This window comes from Grammomys surdaster, unplaced genomic scaffold (assembly GCF_004785775.1).
Source record: "Grammomys surdaster isolate TR1022 unplaced genomic scaffold, NIH_TR_1.0 126086, whole genome shotgun sequence".
Taxonomy (NCBI): domain Eukaryota; kingdom Metazoa; phylum Chordata; class Mammalia; order Rodentia; family Muridae; genus Grammomys; species Grammomys surdaster.
The window spans coordinates 3,237,854-3,247,224 of NW_021620894.1; the positions used below are offsets into that span (position 1 = coordinate 3,237,854).

A 9,371-nucleotide genomic window follows, 5' to 3' on the forward strand; every position below is an offset into this window, starting at 1 on the left:
TTGCACATCTGTGTGAGTTTGGGCACATGTGCATATGTGTACACACATAATTTTTTAATTTAAGAAACAACATGGTTATTTAACACTGTTATATTTGCTATTTATTTAAACAGTTAATGGTTACTTTTGAATATATGCGCTGAAAATGTACATACACACACATATATGTATTTACAACATTGGGTATCTATGTATATATGGCATATGCATAAATGGTATCTATGTATATATGGTATATGCATAAAACATGAAAACATATATATGCGTCTATCTACATAATACTTTTCTATATTGTATTAGGTAGTATGGTAGTATTCTTAGCTTCATTTGTTGATAATAATTGTTCTTACCATAATAGAATGCTTACCCTAAAAATATCAAAATCAAACTCATTTCTTATCTGAAAATGATAAATTAAGGATGTGCATACACATGGTCCCCTGAGTGTGTCTGAGTCTCTGAAGGGTCACAAGTTAAGTCAGTGACAGCACACTTACACTCGCCACCACGAACCTAGACAGCAAATCCAGACATCAAAAGTCATCGTCTTCTTTATGGGTTTCACTATTAAATATTGGCTACAGATGTTTAGCATAACTGCTACATGACATATACCAGGGTAGGTACTGGGCCTTCGGTGAGCACATAAAAGATACAAGCTGTTTAAGTTTATTTAAATCCCAGGCAGTGGGATAGCCAGAACAGGAACAAAAGACACTATAGGGCTTCCATTAGCTTTCTCAACAAACTGTAAGGTGGACATGAAGACTGGGATGAGTGGGATAGAGTCTTATGAGCAGGAAAGTTAAGCCTTGCCTGGAAGCCACTCAGTAACTAAGGAGCAGAACAAGGACCTCGCTTATGATATCGAAGCACATGTTCTCTATTCTTGTTCTGGCACCTCAGCCTCCTTCATAGTACAGTATGATCTGTTATTTTCCTTGCCAGTATCTACTCCTAGGTCTTCTTTGCCCTTCTCAATTCCAGGTAAGCACGAACTGTTCTGTCTTTGTAGAAGACGAGTGGTGGCTACTCTGATGTAGGCCACAGCTGCCATGGTCCAGTGGCACCGGCAAGAGCGGCAGGCTGGCCTTGGGTCTGGGGCTCACCTGGTACTGGGACTCTCTTGTCATTGTTCCCAGGTGGAGCACTGGTGGGAAATTTGAGCACAGGTGATTTTGTGGTGAATGCAGTGTCTCTCTGGGTGACTGGACTTTTCCTTCTCTTCCTCTTCTTCTTCCTCCTCTTCTTCTTCCTCTTCTTCCTCCTCCTCCTCCTCTTCCTCCTCCTCCTCCTCCTCCTCCTATCCTCCCTAACATGCTCATTCCTCAATATCACCTTCATTTCTTTCTCCCCACTATTCAGAAAGATTTCCCACCCCACCCACAACCTTCCTTTGCTTTTGTGAGTTCCTTTTTTTTTTTAATCCCCAAACCTTCCATCTTCTGTGTCCCCAGGGTCTGGTCTCTGACTTCATGATCTTTCCAGCTATTATCTCCCAGAGCTGCTTCAGATCAGACAAGTTTGAGAGGGTCTAGAGGGAAGGCCATGGGTGGTGAGAGTAAACTCTTTCTGGATCTTCTGAATTGTATCTCTGAACAATAATTCTTAGCTATTTAAATGTATGTAAACCACTCAACAGCTTTTAGGGAGAATACCAGAATCTCTTTAAAGACCTTTGCATGGGTCTGTTTGCTGTATCTGTCTGCCTGTCTGTCTGTCTGTTTTTATGGTGCTGGGAATTAGATCCAAAGCCTTCCACATGCTAAAAGAGCCAAATGCTGTATCAGCAAACCACGGCCCTGTCTGTTTTGCTTTGTTGAATTCTGTCTGGGAAGGCTTATCCCTACTTCTCACAGTTATGTGCTCAGAATCTCAGGGACACAATGCTTGATACAGGCAAAGGTCACAGAGATCCAAGCAGCTGTGCCTTCGTGCCTTCTGATCTACCAGCAGGTAATTACTCTGTGTTTTAGTAGCTGGACTTCCAGGGGCCCAGACAATGAGCTTCTTTTTAAAAAAACAAAGAAAAATAAACAAGTGACTATCAGGATTTCATTCTTAAAAACCCTTGTCTGGGTGTGAGGGTGAGATATGTCAGGCAACAAAATAAATAAAGTCAGAAGAGCATCTGCTGAGAAATGCAAGTATTGGGGAGTACAAATGGGATACTTCAGAGTTAGATGAGCTCAACAAGACACAGCTACTGCAGTAAAAACACACATCTGCTATCTATGTATGTATCTCTATAGCTATGTATCTATCTATGCAAATATCTATACTATGTATGCATGCATGTATGTACATATGTATGTATTATGTATCTGTCTATCTGTCTATCCATAATATGCATCCATCCCCACCTCCCCATCCCTTTGGAATGAAAACACTAATAGAGACATTACTGTTGTGATTTTTATATCACCTCAATAAAGTAGGAGACTTGTGATGTCAGATTACAGCCAGATTATAGTCAGATTATAGCCATGAAAACACATCAGCGAAATCATGTACCTTGCATTGGTCCCATGGTTAGAGCAAAGGCAGGATTCCTAGGCAGGTCCACCCTTCTGGAATCACCACAATTACCCAAGGCACTTCACCAGCAGTTATGGGGCAAAATGACAATGGGCTGGGAATGCAGGCCTTAATTCCAGTTCTGAGAAGTTTATTGCCTTAAAAGTGCCAAAGCACCACACTAGGTAATCACATTTCACTTTTTTTCTGATTCTTGGTATTAACACCAATCTATACAGCCTAAGGTCAAACACCAACAAAATCAAAGCCACCCAGACCTATGCAGTCTTTGCCATGTTATATCTGGTTTCTGAAACAATAAATATTGAACTTTATCTGGAGGGCAGAAGAAGTTTCTATTGTCAGTTGCTAGAGGGCTTCAGTTTCAAAGGCCTGACTAAGGAAATCACAAAAACCTTAAAGGTCCACAAGAGTGTCAGGAGGGAAAATCGATACAGTGCAAAGACCATTGGCATCATCGTCCTAGAGTCCTTTGTGTCCTGGAGGACTTTGGTCATTCCCGGTTGCTCAGAGCTTTCATTGTTGGAGCTCATGGGTGGCCTCACCAAACAAAATGTGTATTAAGTGACACCTCTCTGGGCTCTGGGAATGTAAAGAAGTGGGCTTCCACAGGCTGCTCTTTCTTTAGAAAACAGTGAGATACACTCTTTCACACACTCAACTATTCCGTGGACTCATCTCAGAAGCTCCTAATTTTATTGTCAAACCTGCAGCATCATAGTCAGGAACCTGTGGAACATACAGTTTCTTCTCCCCTTTGGGCTTGACTGGGTCATTGACTTTAGAGACAACAGGGCCTTAGAACTTCTTCACAGTCTTGCTTATCGGCCTTGATCTTCAGAATAAACACAGGATGCAGTTGTCTTCCATCTCCTGCATGGCACACAGAGTAGCCAGAGGACTCAAGGCCAGCAGGGTGGCCAAGATTTTTTCTCCTTATATACTCTTCCAAGGCTGCTTGGGCTTCTCCCAGAGCCCCACTGTCTCGCTAGGTTGCAGAGGGCAGTGACATAGGGAAGATTTTTTGGTTATGTGTGTAGCTGTCTTGCAGCACAGCTTTCTTAGTTACCAAAGCCTTGGTCTTGGCTTTTGGAGGGGCAGGGAGTCCTTAGTCACCTTAGGTGTCATCTACTTCTGCCCTCCAGATAAAGTACTGCAATACTGATTTTAGCATAGCCTAGACCTCAAGCTACACAAATGATGATAGCTTCCATAGAAATGAAAAACTGTGTATAAAGACACCACACAGTGCCAGCAAAATCCCAATTGTTTCCTGCAGTTTTAATGCTTCCCATTATTATTCCTGGCGTTCTGGGGGTGGGGACAGGTTTAATATCAAAAAGACACTGGGAAAAATGGGTTTAAAATGGAGGACCCGGTCCTCTAAGCTGATCTAATGAACAGAGACTCTTGGCTCCGGATTCCACAGGAAGCTACAGCACCAGTCCCTGACACTTTTCCAAAGTTTATCTGTAGTTGAACTAAATTTAGAGTCACAAAGAGACCACCATTCCAACTGAAGAGTCTTTTTGTTGTTGTTTTTGTTTGTTTGTTTGTTTGTTTGAGACAGGGTTTCTCTGTGTAGCCCTGACTGTCCTGGAACTCACTCTGTAGACCAGGCTAGCCTCAAACTCTCAAACTCAGAAATCCGCCTGTCTCTGCCTCCCAAGTGCTGGGATTAAAGGCGTGCGCCACCACCGCCCGGCTCCAACTGAAGAGTCTTAACAAGGCAATTCTTACTCCTTATCAAGAGGGTGTGCCCTGAAGAGCAAGTATAAACTGTCGGATCTATGCAGCGGAATCCACGAAGTCATACCACGTGACAGGTCTCACATGGTGAGAGGTTTATTCAGGGAAGGGGCAAGGGCAACACCAGCAGCCTCTGGGTGGAGGGAAGGGGGAGGACCGGGGTGGGGGTCTTTTATCAGGGGATCTAGCACGCGCATGCGTGCGCACAAGAGAAGGACATGTGACGTGAGGCAACAGCGGAAATGTGTCACCTCTACAGCTAGTGATGACGTAGTCGCCGGGCCTCTTGGGCTTGCCACGGAGCTGCCTAATTACCAACATAAACCACTTAAGACAGGACATGCACTTGGTTTTGAATTCTACGGAGGATGAGGAGTGTGTCTTCTCCCCATTGGCTGGAGCGTGAATTCACAGTCTTATTAGATTGGCTAATATGAGAGGAATTGGAAATGGAGGAAAGGGAAAATGACTCTCTGCTCCAAGGAGGAAAAAACTTCCAGCCATCAGAACAGCGTAGGGGAATTTAAGTAAACGAAAGTTTCACTGGATGAAGCAGATTAAAACATTTTTCAAGTCTTTTATAAGGTGAAGAGGGAAAAACCAAGGTTTTAATTCTTCTTTGTCCTAAACCCAAGTTGTAATAGCATTTGATAGGAAAGATTCATGTGTGATATTTCTTACAGCCTTGACACCAAAGGCCACCTCCTCGAGTTCCATCACCTGAGCAAGATAACAACCCTAACTTCTAGACTTTGCACCTCATGAAATACCCTCATGGGTCAGGACCATGTGGAGTCACCTGAGGGCACAACAAACCATTTGTCTGTTGCCTGTGGAAGAATCCAGACGTGGGCTCTCCAGAAGGCGAAGGTTCTGCTTTCTGGAAGGCTCTGTTCCCAGAATCTAGTCCAAACCTTGATGTACCAGTGTCCCTTCAACACACATTAAATATGACAACACACCTGCATGTTTAATTTCAAAAGCTGAGAAGGAGGTGCTTGTGTCAGCTTTCTTATTTCCCTGTCATTCTGGGGGCTCTGGTTCATTCCAACAAGTGTGCAAAAGATTGTAAGCCACCAGTCTTGTTGACAATGGCCCAGACGTCACAGAAAGGGCCTGATACCTGGTGGTGTAGAAAATGGGTTCTTACTGCCCTCTGCTGGCCAGGATGACCCCAGATGCCTCTGCACCCATGCTTCCTCCGGAGTTCAGTTTGAGATCCTCAGAGCCAAACTCAGATTTCAAAGGCCATTACCCTTTTCCAGACATTTCTAGGTCTGCAGGCCAGGAGGGTGTCACCCTATTCCTAAAGTCCCCAGAGAGTGATTGTCACCCGCTTTTCTGACAGTAGATCAGTATATCGAGAATCTGAAAAAGGACACTTTTCGAGACAGGGTTTCTCTGTGTAGCCCTTGCTGTCCTGGAACTCACTCTGTAGACCAGGCTAGTCTCGAACTCTCGAACTCAGAAATCCGCCTGCCTCTGCCTCCCAAGTGCTGGGATTAAAGGCGTGCGCCACCACCGCCCGGCTCTGAAAAGGACACTTTTAGAGTGAATGTGAATAGCTTTCCAGTGACAGACCTGTACTTTCAGTAGCTCCAGGCGATGGAGGGAGAGGCTATTTAAAGAAAATAATAATTTGCAGTCTGGAATGCTTATATGTCCAATGGCTTGGGATTTTCAGGTCAGGTCACTTTCTGAGCACAAAAGACCCCTTCAAGTGTCACATTGTTGACGTTCCATGGATATATCTCCACTGCATGGAGTTGAAAACATGAGGACACAAACCAGTGATTTTAAAAAAAAAACAGCTATAATTCTCCTCTTGTGTGTGTAGGATGTTTCTTGATACGTTGGGAGAAGGAGGGGCATTACAACAGGAAGCTTCAAGGTAGAGACATTACAGGTTTTATCCCATAGTGGACTCCCTAGCATCAGGACCAGTGTCTGTTACATCAGTACATACTTAATGAATGAATGAGTTGAGGCTTAAGGAAAGCATACTTTTTAATGGGAAATACTAGTGCATTTCTGCAAGCGTGATTGATTACTTTGGAGAGAGATCATCTCTTCCACTGAAAACCCTCTGAGGGATGTCGAGTTCTTACTCACCTTAAACATTATGGAACCAAGGGCCTAGAAGGAGCTTATTAACTCATCGTTCTGGTCTCAATCGATTCCATTCATTCACTCCACAGACTAGGAAAGGAAGGCTCAGTCAGAGAGACTAAAACTAAGCACACAGCTACACAGCAGCACAGACTGCAGGGAATCCAAACTTTGATTCCTACAACTTTATTTTTATTACATTTATTTCTGCACGTGTGTGTTTGTGTGTGTAGGTCAGACTGAACTCACGTGCTCAGACTTGATGACAGGTCTTTGCCTGCTGGACTGTATCATCATCCGTACCCCTAAGACTTTGTACAAAGGGGCTAGTGAGATGGCTCAGTGGTTAAGAGCACCGACTGCTCTTCCAGAGGTCCTGAGTTCAATTCCCAGCAACCACATCGTGGCTCACAACCATCTACAATGAGATCTGATGCCCTCCTATGGGGTGTTTGAAGACAGCTACAGTGTACGAACATGTAATAAATAAATAAAAACCTTGAGCCGGGCGGTGGTGGCACATGCCTTTAATCCCAGCACTTGGGAGGCAGAGGCAGGCGGATTTCTGAGTTCGAGGCCAGCCTGGTCTACAGAGTGAGTTCCAGGACAGCCAAGGCTACACAGAGAAACCCTGTCTCGAAAAAAGAAAAAAAAAGACTTTGTACAAAGCAATGCTGCTCAGTGTTTGACTGCAAGCCTTGATCTAAAACACAATACAACTAGGGTACATCCTGATGCTAATGCACACACACACACACACACACAATGCCCAAAGAATTTAGTGAAACACTCACATTCTCATGCAATCCGTCTGGCCTGTTGTGTATTCTATTATTTTGTTTCTATGATATTCTGGCCCCAATGTGGTAAATCGATTTTGCAATCATGAATTTTAAAAAAAACTATGCTATAGTTTCTTGTGTATAATACAATCTATACCGGTACAGAAGAGTCTTCAAGACTCTTCTGACAATGAGCAAGGGCTTGGGTGATCAGCCGATTGAGGTCTCTTAGCACAAAGATACTGGTGTAAGCAATATCCACTGCTATAAAGTTTCATTTCGCTCCTAAGAGTCCTACCCACGCAACCATCCTTAGCCCTCCAGGGTAACCGCAACAGTGTGCTTCAAGCATAGACCAGAGTCACCATCCCTGTCCTTGGGGCTCTGAATCAAGTTGGTTGGACTTTGCATCCCTGTACAAAATAGCATGTGCATATCTCCCACTGGCCTTTCAAAAACTCTTGTGGGGAAGAGAGCAGGGACAGCTGCAAGAGGAGAAGGAGGTGGGTCTGAGGTCATCTGCCATGAGAGTGAAGGGGCGCAAACAGAGGGTCTAAAGGTGGTTCTCTCTCTCTCTCTCTCTCTCTCACACACACACACACACACACACAGAGGGAGAGGGAGAGGGAGAGGGAGAGGGAGAGGGAGAGGGAGAGGGAGAGGGAACATTTAGAAGACTATAATACATTTTCCTCTTTTTCCTACCACATCGCCATTTCTACCATTATCTCTTACCCTGACTTCTTCTGTTAAACTCTGCCCCTCCCACGTTACTGCAATGGAGAGGGGTTTCTTGGCTCCGGCTCACGTAGATGAGCCGCTGGAGCTTTCAACTCTGAGCTGAGTTCCTACTGTCCTGCTGAGAACAGGGCAAAACTTGGCAGGAGGGTGCACTGTGATGGCCAGAGTCTAACAACACAACCACAGAGGTACAGCCCCCTTCCTCCCTGACACCAAGCAAAGCATCCACACTGGAGAAATGCAGATGATACAGGCTCTCCATCCCTTACCAATGAGTCTAGCCAGGCTGCAAGGCAGGGAAGTGAAGACAAAGAGCTGGGACTGGGGAAGATGAACAATGTTTTGGAGATCTGCTGTTCTTTTTCTTGTGAACGATTTTTGGTTCCAAGTCTTGGGCTCTGTTCCTGAAAGAGTCAAATGCATGTGGAAGACAGGAGATCACCCAGCTAACTCAATCTCTATTACCAATGTACCCTGTGATCATGGTTTAGTGAATTAACCCCTGTGACTCTCAATGTTGTGTGGTTTGAGGTCTGTTACTTAACTTCTTTGGCTCTGAGTTACTGAACTTTGGGATGAGATGTAAGATTTTCAGCACTCAAGAAGCTGAGAAGGCATACTGAGAGTCTGAGGTCAGCATGGGCTCCAGAGCAAAACTATCAAAAACGAAACACAGGTTTTGTTTTTTTAAATCAACTAATTGAAAAAAAATTGGTTGCTTTCTTGTGCTGACTACATACTTGGTCCATAGTAGTTGAGACAAAGCAGCTCCTTTGAAAGGTATTCTAACAAAGTAACTACGGACCATCACCACTTTGCAACTTTCAGTTAAGCTAACAATCGAGACTTCCAAAGACCACTCACATTACAAAACAGAGACAAAGCAGACAGGGTGTGCTTCCTGGTGAGAGAGCACAGCATCCTCCCACAAGCTTGCTGAAAAGATCCACCTTCTGCTTCTAGCAATCAATTTGCAGGAGACAAACAGGGCAGAGAACAGGAGAACGTGACCTGCAGAGTCCACACTGAGACACGGCACAGAATGTGCTCCTATGTTTGTGTAACTCAAAGAAAAGGTTACGGGATAAGCCAGAGGACATACAAGGGACTGGGGAGATGTGTTGATTTTCTATTTAAAGGGGACGACTACACAAAAGCATTGACAGTCACAGTGGAGGCTAAAGACAAATAAGGAAATCATTACCTGGTAAAGAGAAGCATCCCTTTCGTGGAGTGTAGGAAGCTGTGACTAGAACAGGTTGGGGGTGGGGTGGGGGGGGGCTTCGGACAGGGCTGGCAACTTTGTTTCTTGTGTGTCATTTCCTGTGTCTACTTTTTACTTAACAATAGAAAGGCTTTAAAAACCACGCGAGGGGGACTGGGAATGTAACTTAGTGTAGAGCACTTGGTTAGCAGATGTGAGACTACATTAAAAATACACACACACACAGA

At 44.4% G+C, this 9,371-nt stretch overlaps 1 protein-coding gene across 1 annotated transcript in view; it reads right to left on the reverse strand.

The window, feature by feature from the left end:
• Positions 1-8,219, reverse strand: part of LOC114611097 (protein Aster-B) — a 190,864-nt gene extending 182,645 nt beyond the window's left edge. Inside the window, exon 1 of the mRNA XM_028755750.1 lies at positions 8,189-8,219. The gene's annotated coding sequence lies outside the window, so the exon portion shown is untranslated. The remainder of the gene's footprint in view (positions 1-8,188) is intronic.
• Positions 8,220-9,371: the final 1,152 nt, after the last annotated feature.